The following is a 14,908-nucleotide window of genomic DNA, read 5'->3' as shown; positions in this document are numbered from 1 at the left end:
GGTCCTGTGGTGCTTCAGTATTTCTTTCTCTGCTTTTATCTCTAGTCATCTCAGAAGTTTATTTTTGAAATGAAGATTCATTTTCTTAGTGGAATTCTTAAGTGGGGAGTGATGAGATGAATTCGGGCTTTTAGGAACTGCTTTTAGAACTTGTGGATGACTTCCACTGTTTGCTGCTCACCCTTGCTGATATGCCCTATTAATATTCAAAAGCTGTCACTTTATTTTATCTTTGTTCTTTAGTAGACTAGACTGCTGGCTGGGAGAACCTGGTTTGTCTGGGTTAGTCTTGTCAAACTGTTGGGTAGGACAAAAAGAGACATGGCTCAAGGTTGTTAGTGTTTTAAAAATTGGGGGGGGAGTTTCTGCATATTTCTCTTGGTATCACACTCTATTTAATTGACTTCTGTTCCCTTTTCTTGTAAATAAGATTCAACATTGTTAGGAACAATCCCAGGTATAGCCTGCTGTTGAGTGGACAGTTGCTAGAGAGCACACAGTCTGGATTTAAGGCTGAGGAAAAGCCCTAGGGATGGCATTTATATATCAAGGCCATAGTCCTCTTTAATAGCAGTGACTGGAATGTTGTGTTAGAAAGGATTCTAATGTGTACTTGAGCATGGTAGGAAAGAGCAGTGTTAGTGACGACTGCCCAAGGGCAAGGGTATGGGGACTTGCAGCAACTCTTTGGAGGAACTTTTGAAAGGCTGGGCATTCTTTTAGATGTTCCGGGTAAGAACCAGATGAATGGAGGCTAAGAAAATTTTCATTTCCCTTGACTAATCTTTTCTCCACCTCTTTATAATCTTCTCTTTCACTATTGCCTTTTCTCCCTGCTCCTACTTCCCTGCTCTTTCTTCTCATGCTCCGATTATTTCTCCTTTTCTTCTCCTTCTGCCTCCACATACCTCTCTTTCAGCTGATTTAAAGCGTACCTCCCCACACCCACCCAGCTACACACATCTGACATAGCTATGGCTCTTCTGGGCTAGTCTAAATATGTTCAGAACTATGTAGTGGTTCGGGTGACAGAGGTCAATAGCTTTACAACCCCCTAGGCTCTGTTTTGCCTCTAATCCCTCTGGCCTTGATATGCTGGCAGAGGTACTAAAGAGGCCAGGTCATTGGATTTGAAAGGCCACGGTCAAGTACATGGCCAAGAAGGAGCTCTCAACACGAGGAAGATGTACACACATGTAACCCTTTGCTTCCCCTCTCCACACTATACATAGACAGACAAGCAAGTCTCCCCAGAGCCTCTCTTCTCTCTGGTTCTTCTCATCAGAATTAAATTCACTTAACATTTTAAAAGAAAAAAAAATCTGAAAATATTCACATACTAGACTCTAAAGGAGGAACTGTGTTTCATTTACATTTGCTTTCCATTTAAGTCAAGGTGCGCATACTCAAAGCTGCTTCCTCTAGCAGAGGCAGACTCAACTATTATCATAATGCTTCCTTTTTTTCCCTTCTCCCCATTTGATAACCACATTTTACTCTTAAATATTTAGTTTTCTTTTATTCAATCTTTTAGGTTACTATATTGGAACAGAAGGGAGCGGGGAGACAGTCTTTTTTTCATCCCAGTTGATATTCATCTGTCTGCCTAAAATTTTTTTTCTTCCTTTTTTTTTGTCATTTACCACCATTTTGGCTGGTGGATATAGGTTTTTTTTTTTTTAAACTCTAAGCACATTGAATGTCTTTAGGCTTGCATGTTAGACAGGAGACTGATAGGATAATGATGATGGAATGTTAAATGCTATCTATGTAAATCAGCTCCATCAATGGGTACAAGATTCAGCTACTTTAGGCCTTTTTTTCTGACATACATTTTCATTTTTTTTTTTTTTTAAGGAGAATAATATTGGATTGTTATTAACCTACTTTAGAAGGATCTTTGTATTACCAGACACATTACTATTTTGCATAAAGTCATATTAAATTTTGGTATGATGTACAACATGATTTTCTCCTAAATGCTGCTTTTAACCTCCAAGCAGTTTCTTTTGTATTTTTGGTGGAAGATTGGTTTCTGATAGCCAGATCCCAATTGGGAAGTAGGAAGGAAAAAAATGAAGATCTTTACATGCTCTCTGCAAGCAGGGAAAAGCAACTTATATTTTCTCCACTTATTTGAAGTATGTAAATCACCTGGGTAGATTCTAAGAGTGATTATGTTTTGAGGTGATCCGTGAAACCTCTGCTTCATCTTTGGGTTCTAGAACACAGCCACTAAGAGCTAAGTTTGAAACAGGATTGGATTTGATCAAGGGCATGAGAATGGTTATCAATCTTGGTTGCAAGTAAGATAGGCTCTAACTCAAACCTGGTTATAAACTAGAATACATGAGGTTGCAGGTGGCCTCAAGGGTGGCCTGGAAGTAGGACCTCAAGAGATGCCATTAGGTTTCTGTCTTTTCTCCCTCCCCCTTTCCCATCTCTCTTTTCACATCTTCCTCTCCCTGTATTTTTTTTTTTTCTCACTGCCCATTTTTACTTTTCTCTCTCTCTGATTTATCTCTTTCCCTTCACCCCTCCCTCTCCATCTTTCTCTCTCTCCCCACATCACTCTCTCCATTTTCTCCCCTCCATCTTTCTCTCACCCATTTCTACCCACATCTCCCCCATCTTTCCGTCTCCCATTTTGTCTTTCCTCTCTCTCTCCTTGACCTCTCTCCCCTCATTTCTTCTCCCCAACCTCTCTTCCATTTGTCTTTCTCTCATCTCTCCTCCAACTCATTTTCTCTCTACCCCATCTGATTCTCTCTCCTCTACACCTTTCCCATCTCTCAACCTTTTCATACAGACTATGTAGCTGTTTCCTCCACATAGTGGGGGACATGGCACATGTGGCTTCAGTTTCACATGTTACCAGCTTGATGACTTCATAGCAAAAACAACGCTTCTCCCCTAGACTCCAGTTTATGTAAATTTCAGAGAAGTTTTTCATTAACTTGGCTTGGGTTACATGCCTACTTCTTGGAATTAATTCACTTACATCAGAAAAATAAGAAGATGCCTCATGTAGGTCAAATGCCTATCTCTGTGGCCAGTGGTGCTGAGGGTAGGGGCAAGGTGTTAGGATTGGCAGCCCCATAACAATCACTTAGAGTAGGAAAGGGGCCTTCTATTGAGGAAATGGAAGTGTTATTAACAGAAGAAATAGGAGACAGACTCTGGGCAGACAAGAATAGCAGATATCTACCACAACCACCAAGACAGGGTTATGGAGAGAAGAGAACAGTTCTCCATACCACTATCTTGTTCTGGCCAGAAAATGTATTCTGGTAAGGGGGTAGGAGAGTTATATTTCTTGCTAGTGCATGTGGATTATTCTTTCTTTTTGGTCTTAGAGATTCTTCCAGCTGGTAGAAAAGACCCAGTTTTTAATCCTGTCAGTGACCTTTCCTCATTGTCACTTACGTCTTCTACCTCCCAGTCCTTTTTAAGGGAATGCCTCCGGTGAGTCAAAAAAGTCACACATCTGCTACCCTTGGTCTCTTGCCCTAGGCTGTTTCTCATTCTAATTGTACTAACTCCACCCAGTTCCTTGGGGTTTCTTAATTCCCACAGCAGACATGAGCTAAACCCTCTTTATCCATGACTCAGCCTGAAACAGGTGGGCACATTCCAAAAAGATAAGCAAAAAACAGGAATAAAATAATCACAATTCAGGAAGGAATAATATAATTCAAGGACATTTCAGTATTGTAATGGGCAATTTGGGGGACTGGAGTGTGAAGGAGCATATTTAGTCTCATGGTGCATCAGCAGTTTGAACTGATTTACAGAGACAGAGATGGGGACTACAATAAGATGGGGAGAGAACAGAAAGTGAAGCCAGGAAGCCACTGACAGTCCCTTTGCTTTCTTTGCATTAGGCTGGAGGTGAATGTCCTTCACTCAGTATAAACAAGCCAGGAGTTGGGAGCTTGGGTGGGGAGAATGACAAGCACACCTTTAATTGGTATGGGAAGCATTTGATTGGATTTACTTGCTTCAAAATGCCTTAACTTAAGAGAGCCAACCCCTAAAACGAGTTGAGGCCAATTCAATTTCTCCCTGATAAATAGAGCCAGGAGAGTTGACGATGTGCGTCAACGGAGAAACCAACCTCATGGATCCTTCTCAAGATGTTTATGGAAGGAGGTCATGGGGCAAGAGGGGAAACTGGGCTCAGAGGGTGGTGCTGAGAGCTCTATTTCCTCCACCAGGATGTTAATAGCAGTTTCTGGCTGAGCCTGTGGCTTGAGCTGCCCATTTTGGATTTGGCTGATGACTCTTTTGGGCAGGCTTTGCGCCTCTGCCTGTTTGTGTTAGAATGCGACACATGGACCCAGCAGTCAGCCAGGTGCCAACCATGTAATCTGACACCATATGTTCCCAAGTCAGGAGAGAATAGAACAGATTTTTTTTTTTTTTTTATAATTTTGGAAGTAGGTTAATTACATTCATCTATATTTTCGGCTCTGAGGGTCACAGATGTGAAATTATTCCTGACATATTTAGGTGGTATTCATGACCAAAATTATTAAGTATGAACTTTACCATTTACAAGATGGGGCAAAGAGAATATTCTTAGAGTGAGCCACAGCTCAAAAAGATATTTCCTTAGTCATTGGCATCACTTTTAAAAATGGATTTAAAGTGTTTTGAGGGGAAATCAGTGGTGCTCATTTTATCGGCATCCTTCCCTTCCCAGATGTTAGTTTGTTTTTGATATTTAACTGTTTTTTCACTGGATATTGATGGATGGAGTCAGCTGTGTCATTTTTCTATGGCTTTTTGTTCTTAAAGTTTAAGTATCAAAGCCAAACTTTTGACTAAAAAATGAAGTCTATTTGATTCAGGGCATTTAACCAATGGAAGCTAATGACAGTCTTTCACATGGCTAACATTTGTTGAGAGTTTAATCAGTGCCAAGAAGGTGCTGAGATGTTTACATGCAATATCTTATTCAATCCTTGAACAACTCATGTGTCAGGAGCTCTTCATTATTATCATCTTATAGTTAAGATGTGGGATATGCCTGTTATCTTGCATTAGCCCTTCTAGGTGTGTACCTTACACTTCTCCACCCTGTTTGGGACCTGGAAGGCTGACAGATAAGGATCACATCCCCCACTCCCCTGCCCTCTGGCTTACTTTTGGGTTTGGCCAGTGAAGATCCCTGATAAGGAAAGCTTCTTAGCTTTCCTTAGAAAGAAGGATAGAGGGAAGAGAGTGACCTAGAACTAGAGTAATTTGGATATAAACCCAACCTCTTTATTCTGAGTAAGCTACTAAGTATCTCTGCTCCTCAAATTTTTATCTCTGAAATGGAGATGAGTCTACCTATCTCTTGGGTGGTGGTGTGGAGGGTTAATTTAGATGCTGCATGGGAAACTAACTAACCAGATTTATCCATTGTAATGGTATGTTTTTCCTTTTCCTTTGCATTGTACAAGTAGTCTGTGGGGTGATATTTTGCAGCTAGAATGTGTTCCCTAATGCAGCAGATGCCCATATCCTGTCCAGATCCCTTAAGTCCACCTGGGTCGTCACCTGCATACAGTGTATTCTGCCATAGCTACTTTTGTCTTCTTTGCCCGAGGGAGTGTGCTTTGCCTCGGGAGGAGCAGGCCCGAATGCCAATATTTCCATTGATTCTTATATTTTAAGTTTTTTTTAATTCATAATTTTGCAAATTTCATAAAAATTTGAATTTTGTCAAATGCCTTCTCAGTGTATATACTTCATATGATTTCCCCCTTTGATTTATTAACATGGTGGATTATATAAATAAATCTCCTCATGTTGAACTCTCTTTGCATGGCCAGAGCGTTACTTTCATTGGCTGTTTGGTTGTCTTTGCTAATATTCAATTTATTTTGATGTCCATGTTAATAAGTGAAGTTGGTCTGTAGTTTCTTGGTGCAATTTTTACCAGGTTCAAGTATCAGTGTTATACTTGCCTTATAAAGAGAATTGGGAAGTTTTTCTTCTTTTTCTATTCTCTGGAACAAGTTAAATAACATTGGGATTATGTTTTCTTTGAAGGTCCAGTTTCTATATGAAATTATTTAGGCCAGCTGCTTTGTTTGCTGCTTTGTTTTCTTTTCTTTCTTTTTTTTTAAGATTTTATTTTTTTATTTGAGAGAGAGAGAAAGTGAGAGCGAGTGAGCACGAGCGGGGTGAGGGGCAGAGGGAGAAGCAGACTCCATGCTGAGCAGGGAGCCCGACCCGGGACTCGATCCCAGGACTCTGGGATCATGACCTGAGCCGAAGGCAGCCACTTAACTGACTGAGCCACCCAGGCATCCTCTTGTTTTACTTTGTGGTAAGCCTTGATAATTTTTTTTTTTCTTCTAGGAAATTGTCCAACTTTTGTCTACTGGGATCACTTTGGTGAGTTGTATTTTCTTAAAATTATACATTTATTTAGGTTTTCAAATTTATTGCACAGAATTATACAAGGTATTTTCTAATGATGTTTTCAGTTTTGTTTGCTTTTCACTGTTTCTTACTGTGTATACTTGTGTTTTCTCCCATTTCTTTTTCTTGACTAATCGAGCTAGTGGTTTGTTTATTTTATTGATTTCTTGAAATACCAGCTTTTTAATTTATTAGTTTTACCTTTTTGTCTTTTCTAAACATTGTGTTTTGTTATTTGTTTTCTTCCTTCTGCTTTGTTTTGGTTTATTTTGTTCTTTTTCAAACTTCTGATTTGGTTGTTTAATGTATTTTTATTCTTTCATCTTTACTACAGATGCTTTAGTTGTATTTTATAGATTCTGACATATATAGTTTCTAAAATGATCACTATAATGTTTTCTTTATCACATATAAAATTTTCATGCATATTTGAGCCTCTTTCTTTTCTGTCCTGTCTGTATCATTTGTCCATCTTTTATTTTTTTAGGATCAAAAATTTTAAGTTACTACAGTTTTAGTTAGTTTGTAAGAACAGTATTGATTTTTGTGTATTTCTTTTATAAATGACCACTTTATTAATGTTTTTCTTGTTTCTGTTTTTTGTTTATTCTTTTGTGTTTTCTAAGTGTGATATCACATATGCACATAATGACAAATTGTACGTTCATTCTTCCAATAATTGTATCTCTTATTTTGTTGATTTTAAATGCACTGGCTGGCACTTTTAGAACAATATTAAATAACAAATATAAAAGAATGTCCCCAGGAGTGGGGGGATGGGCAAAATGGGTGAAGTGGAGTTGGAGATACAGGTGTCATTATGCAGTGAATAGGTCACAGGGATAAAAGGTGCAGCGTAGGGAGTATCATGAATGGTATTGTAATACTGTTGTATGGAGACAGATGGTAGCTACACTTGTGGTAAGCATAAGCATAACATATAGACTTGTCAAATCACCATGTTGTACACCTGAAACTAATATAAAATTGTGTGTTAACTATACTTAAAAAAAAAAAGAATGTCCCCCCTGTCATATTGCTGGCTTTAATGGGGATGCTTCTAGTGTTCACTAGTTAGTATGGTTCTTTTTTTTTTTTTTTTTTAATATGATTCTTAATTTGGGGGGATATGCATGTCTTTTTTCAAAACGTAGGGTTTTTTTTTTTTTTTAACTTGGAGATGGATTTAAATTTTAACAAATGCTTTTGACAGTTTTCTTGGTAATCATAGTTTTCTCCTTTGACTTATTTATATGATGAATTTCATTAATGGATTTTCTAAGATTAAAAAATATTTTTAAATTCCTGGAATGAATCAATATGCATAATGTACTGCTGTTACTCTCATTGTTAACTTTCTATTTAGGATTTTACATTAATATTTTTAAAGTTAGGTTGGTTTGCATGTTTTCTATTTGTAATATTTTAGTTGTCAAAAATTTAATTCTTAATGGATTTCTAATAGTCTATCACGTGGATACGCCACAAATTAATGTCACAATGATTCCTTTATATAGACATTTATTTTGCTTCTAGTTTTTCAGCATAGTAAATAAGTGACAATGAAGAGTCTTCTTAATCCCTGCTCCTCAGTCTCAACTCATTCACCACTTCCTAAGAGAATCCCTTCCTGACACTCTGACTACACCAGATCCTTCAATTATCTGGAGTTGTCTTTTCTTCACAGAGCTTGGTATGCGTATAATTTACATGGACTGTGTATTTAGCTGATTGCCATCTGTCTTCTCCTACTAGGTGGTAAGTGCCATGAAGTCCAGGATTGTGTCTGATATTGCATCTTTCAAGGAGCTCTGTGCCTGGCCCATAGTATGTGCTCAATAAACATTTTCTGAATACTGATTACCATCTATCTACATGCATTTACTTCTAGGGAGGGTAGGCTTATTACATAGAGGGAAATTTTAAATTTAACTTTATTTTCTGTGTATGTTGATATAACATTTTGGTTGGAGCCGGGGATGAACTGGATTGTTTTCATAATAGAAGAGAGAGGAATTTGATTAGAGTTGAGATGGTGGAGAAGGGGTAGGTGGACACGAGTTAGAAAGGCTGTGATCTGTGAGAGGGAAGCTGAGACACAGGCCCTAGAGCTGGTGGTGAGGAGAGTAAAGAGTTTTGGAGAAAAGATTTTTCACGTGAAATGCCATACAATGGGATCTTTCTCTACAACTCTGAAGTCATCAGAAAAGACTATTCAGCTTATCAAGTGCTTAGTCTGAACAGATTTCTTTTTGTTTTTTAAAAGATTTTATTTATTTATTTGACAGAGAGACGCACAAGCAGGGGGAGCAGCAGAGGGAGAGGGACAAGCAGACTCCCTATTGAGCAGGGAGCCCAATGCAGGGCTCTATTCCAGGACCCCAGGATCATGACCTGAGCCGAAGGGAACCGCTTAACCTATTGACCCACCCAGGCGCCCCCTGAAGATTTCTTATGAAAATCATTTTTGTGAAGCTAAGACAGAGTTGGTTATTCAGTAAGTAAGTACAAAGATGACACTGTCATGTGAGTTTCACCAAAATTAAGTTTAACAGAGGGAAATGTAAAGCCCTCATATACATTAAAAAAAAAAATCAGTTGTCCGAATAGAGGTTAGAGGAACACCTGCTTTTGATAACTTTCTCTTTGAAAACATGAACGATTATCTGAGTGCAACATGAACAATTTCTGTGTGGTCAGTATTAAAACTAAACCAATAAATGCAGTAATTAATTGGAGCACAGAATCTTAGTCAAGGTAGGTCATAGTTCTACTTTAGCCTATTGGTCAGACTACATTTAAAGTATTTTTTTCTAGGCCTTTACTTTAGTTTTTGGCAGACTTGATAGAACCCAGAATGCTACCTTGTAGGGAAGAGTTTGGGAAGCCATGGCCTAAAGAAATGTTTGAGGGGAGTTTAGTCTTAAAAAGAAAAAAATTTGAGGGCCACTTATTGGCTGTCCTCAAACATGTTGAAGGACTGCTATGATGAAGAGGGATAGACATTGTTCTGTGAGATGCAGAAGACATATTTGAAATGATGGGAGATATTACAAGGCAGAAGATGTAGACTCAATATATGGAAAAGCTTTGTAGAGCAAACTGGACTACACTGCTGTTGGAAGAGGGAGCTTTCTGGATTTGAGGATTCTAGTAGAAGCTGCATGGCCATCTGTAGGAGAGATTGTAGAGATTTCTGCATTGGTTGGGCCGGACACATGACTTCTTCATTCTCTTTCAGTGGAGAGTCTATAAAAAAGGCTAGCTGCCTCACTGCTTGCACTCTTGTTACTAGCTTATTATCTACTTTACCCTGCAGGCTGTAAACTCTGTGAGGATGAGGGCTAAGTCTATTTTGTTCACACTGAATTACCAGGGCCTGGCATAGAGCTTTGTTTTCAATAGTTACCTGGTGAAGTAAAATGAATGGTTGCCATCCTAGGTAGCCAAGGCTACTGGAGCAGCTTAGCTCCAGTGGAACAAAGGAAATTAATCAAGGGGACTGGGTCAGTTGATTTTTGTCTTTCCCTGGACCCTGTCCTTTATGTGCCAGGTATTGAGCCAATAGGAGACCTTTTAGGTGTAGCCTTCCTTACTCCATTCATGAGTTGGCAGAGTGGTTAAGAGCACAGTTTGCAGAATCAGATTCCTTTGCATTACTTTCATAGAGTTATTATGAGGATTGCATTTGTGTGTGTGTGTGTATGTGTGTGTGTAAGCTGTTATAAATCAGTATAAATTATTTTCTTAAAATTAAGCTGTTGGAAAATATAGGACACATAGTAGGGCTTTGAGTAGTACACATGATGGTGAATTCTCTCCCTATATATAGGAGCTTATGAAGAAGCCCTCTAAAAAAAATTTTTTTTTCTTCACACCAGAGAAGTAGAAGGCTGGATCTGAGTTCCAGCTTTGCCATAAGCTATGATCTTAAGCAGTTCATTGTTCTCCCTGGAACATCAGTAACATGGGTCTGAAAATACCAATCTTGACTACCTTGAGAATGAAATGAGCTAAAATATGTGTCAGGGTCTTGATAACTATGTAGAATAAAATGCATACCTTTAGTTCTATTATTGCTTATATCTTTATCCCTTGCCCCCAATACACATACTTTGTAGTGGGGACCTGGTTCAGCTACTGGTTTGCAGGAAAAGGATTTTCCCATGCTTCCAGGTTTAGCTCTTCTCATAATCCCTTCCTGGGAAGAGGAGGGTGGGGTGAGTACATCTTTTTTGCTTTAAAGTTGATCAGGATTCTCAGGTGTAAGGTCCTAGATCAGAAAGAAAAATTGCTATTTTGATTTCCACACTGTTCTTCCATGCCGTTTCTTTCTCAGTCCCTCTTGAAATTTCCCTAGTTCTCCTGTGGCATAAAGTGAGTCAGAATGGCAAATGAAACATGCAGGAGACATAAATTCCAGGCATAAAATATATATCAAATATACATCTATCAATTGGCTTTATGCTATCTGAGCTGCCCCCAGGGTGTCAGTGGATCAGGTGAATGGATTTCTGCCACTGTGGGTAATTCCGTAAGGTAATAGGGTGGGCCCTAATGCAGTGGAGAGGCAATATTCTCCCAGTTATATATCATGGTTTAAAAGGGGAATTTGTATATTTTGATTTTGCGAGTCAATGAAGTTGAATCCCCAAGGCACTCTTGGAGCTCAGGCTTTCTGAGGCTGTGGAGACGAACTGGCTCAAAGCCAGGAAGACAGCCCAAAGAGAAGGAAGCCACCTCGACTCCAGAGGCCTGGTCCAGAAAGGCTCAGTCTTACACCCTCCCAGAAAGCTCAAGGTAGAGATAATTACCATATAAATGTTGTATATTTTCCCCATTTAATTGGTGAAGCTAAGTATAATACCAAATAGTGAATTTGTCTAACCAAATGGGAAAAAAGAAATTCGAGCTATTTGAATGACTGGCAAAAACCAAGTCAGAGGTGGTCAGTCAACTAGCTCTGCTTACTGTGATGATACAATGAAAGCGAGAAGAAAGATGGAAATGAAGAGAGAAACATGATGAATAGTTAATACTTATTGAGGTAACATTTTATTTTCCAGGTACTGTGCTTAGCACTTTCCATGCACTAATTTAATACTTTCTACAAGTTTCTGAGGTAAGAACTATGATTATCATTCACATTTTATGGTTGAGGAAATTAAGGCATGGAGAGGTTAAGCAACCTGCCCAAGGACCACCTAGTTATTGGTAGAGTAGGGATTTGAAACCCCTCTTAACCATTATACCGTATTACCTCCAAAGGAGAAAAGCTCTTTCCAATTTGGGGAATGGTTTTCTAGGCTCCAGGAAGTCTGATGACTTAGGTTTAGAAAAGTTTGATTGGAAATGAGAGTATTAGAAATGTGCCTAGAAGCAAGTTAGTATTTCTTTTTCTTTTTTTTTTTTTAAGATTTTATTTATTTATTTGAGAGAGAGAGAGCACATGAGAAGGGGGAGGGTCACAGGGAGAAGCAGACTCCCCGCTGAGCGGGGAGCCCGATGCGGGACTCGATCCTGGGACTCCAGGATCATGACCTGAGCCGAAGGCAGTTGTTTAACCAACTGAGCCACCCAGGCGCCTGCAAGTTAGTATTTCTTAATATGCTAATATGCTTAAGAATTGTTTCTACAGCTCTGCAAAATTAGTGGGAGGTAGGAAGAAACCTACTTTGACCTTACTTTAGATAAAATCTCTGTTGGCAAAATTCACATTTGGACTCAGCCCAAGCAGCACAGTTAGGAATTTGACTTGCCTTAGATTTAGGAGATTTTAAGATTCCAAAAATAGGGTCCTGTAGAAGGATGCAGACTTTAATTTGATTACTGAAGTGAGCTGTGCTAAACATTCCCTATCATTGAGGAGTCCCAAGTCCGGTACACCGTATGCATAAGTTAATAAACAGGATACAGCAAATGAGTACCTAATATCCAACCTCTTCCTGCTAACAGAACTCAGTTTTATTCAGGCAGTCACCCCTCCCCTATGCAGCCAGTTACCTCAGACACAGCTGATCTAAGTCTCAGATCCCAGGGGTAGATCTGATTGGATTTAGGGTAATCCAGTTCCTCTAGCTTGTGATTGGTTCAACACTGGGCATATGACCTGATACTGGTTGAATCAGAATTGAGAGGAATTGGGAGAGGAGGGAGAGAGGTTGAGGTGTCTGGGTAAATTTTCTTCTATTTTAAGAGAAATGCTCAGAAAGGTTATCTTTTTCTTTACTCTGGAAATAGCTGTGTTTGTATAGTGATAACTATATATATATCTCATAGTGCTTTATAACTTTCTGGAAGACCTAACTAAAATCAGCTTAAAGAATATGGGTTATTTTCTAATTTATCACATAACAAGAAGTTCAAAGGTAGGACAGTTCCAGTGTTGGTTATAGGGGCACAAGTTCCCTTCCATCTTTCTATAATGTGTGTTGGTAGCTTTCTTTGTGGTGATAAGATGGTCATAGCAGCTCCTGGAATCATTTCACACAGGAGAGGCAAGACTGTTCAGAGGCAGGAAATTGGGCAAGTTCCTGACTTGTGTCCCTTTATATGAGTCTGGAAAACATTAGAAGGGCCAAAGCTGACTTCCCCTTACATTGCCAAGATTTGTTACATGTGCATTCTTCAAACAATTGTGGGAAGACAAATGGAATGACCATAATTGGCTTAGATAATTAACCACCAGATTTAGGAGGAGTTAATGAAGTACTCTGATGTCTCATACCTGAACAAAGCTGGGTTTCTTTGGAAAGGAAGAAGTGGGAGAGTGTAACTGTTGGATAGATAATCAATAGGGTCGGCCACAGCCTGCAACAATTGTCATCAGGCTAACGGTATGAATGAAGCCAACACAAGGATGACAGGGTGGGCAGACAGAAAGAATCTGAGTCCTTGATGACATAATGAGCTGCTGAATCAAACCAAGTAAGAAGCCTGCACAACTACCTGTGGACCTCCCGTTATGTGCCATAAATCTGTTTGAGGTTTCTGTAATTTAAAACTGAGATCACTAAACACAGATACAAGGTCCTTAATACACACTTGGTAATGAACAAATGAATGAGTGAACAAATAAATGCATTTGAAGTTTATGCTCTAAGAATGAAAGTCTTTATCGTATCTGGCGTTAGAATGGGCAAATTTTAAAAAAGTAGAATAAGTCAGATTTTGATATATTGAGAACACAGTGAATCCTTTTGACAAGATGATTTTTTATCTTATAAAATTGTTTTTTTTTTAAAAAAAAACAGGGACTATCTGTGGTTATTATGGTTGAAAGAAAATTTCTGTAAATCAGGTATCTTCTGGATGGATACAAAGTGGGGAGATTAGATAGATATACTGGGAAAGAATTTAATAAAACCTTTATCAAATACTTGCTGAGTGGTTAGTGTGTGTCAGGCATTGTGACTGGCTTCAGGGATATAATAATGTGCAAGACGGACATGATCCTGGCTTTCAAGAAGTTTGGAGCCTGATATAACAATTATTTCTTCTATGTTTTAGATTCTAATAGATTCTAAACCAGTAGAGAACTATTAGTAACAGTTTTGTTTTACTAAAAATTATACTAATTGAATATGTAATATTTGCTGATTACATAGCACTTATGAAGAGTAGATATATAAATAAAATATTATGAAAATCATCAATATTAATAGATATCTACCATTGATTGAGGACTTACTATGTGCCATGCACAGTTCTAAATGCCATATATACATAGTCATGTACTTCTAATAATAATCCTCTAAGGCAGACACTATTAGTAGTCCTGTTTTGCAGAAGAGAAACTTGAAGCAGAGAGAGGTTAAAAATTTTACTAAGATTACACACCTAGTAAGTTACTTAGCTGGGATTTGAACCCTGCTATTTTTGTTCCAGAGCCTATTTTCATAACCACTGCTATATGAGCATGGCATTTTATTTCCAGTGGTACAGATGTGAATCTGAGGCTCAGACAGTGGACATGATTCACCCTCTTTACAGTTGAGGGAATTTGTACCTATCTCATAGGACATTCTAAGTATTAAATGAAAGAATATGTAAAAAGAATATGTAAAAATAAACCTAGTGCTTGGTATAGAGGAAGCCTTAAAAAATAGAGGGCTTTATTATTATAAATCTAGATCTTGGTTTTCTGGCCCAATGCTAGAGATTATCAGGAATCTCTGAATTCCTTAAACCCACAGTGTTTCTTTACCACACCCATTTCTTCTAAACCCTCTCAACATACAGTCCCTACTTGCTTTGCAAGTGTTGCAGGTGGACATTAGAAAAGGTGATGGAGGGACGCCTGGGTGGCTCAGTCGGTTAAGCGTCTGCCTTCAGCTCAGGTCATGATCCCAGGGTCCTGGGATCGAGTCCCGCATCAGGCTCCCTGCTCCGCGGGGAGCCTGCTTCTCCCTCTGCCTCTGCCTCTCTCTCTCTATCTCTCATGAATAAATAAATAAAATCTTTAAAAAAAAAAAAAAAGAAAAGAAAAGGT

Source organism: Neomonachus schauinslandi, chromosome 7 (assembly GCF_002201575.2).
Source record: "Neomonachus schauinslandi chromosome 7, ASM220157v2, whole genome shotgun sequence".
In the NCBI taxonomy this organism is placed as follows: Eukaryota; Metazoa; Chordata; class Mammalia; order Carnivora; family Phocidae; genus Neomonachus; species Neomonachus schauinslandi.
This window is presented reverse-complemented; position numbering follows the sequence as displayed.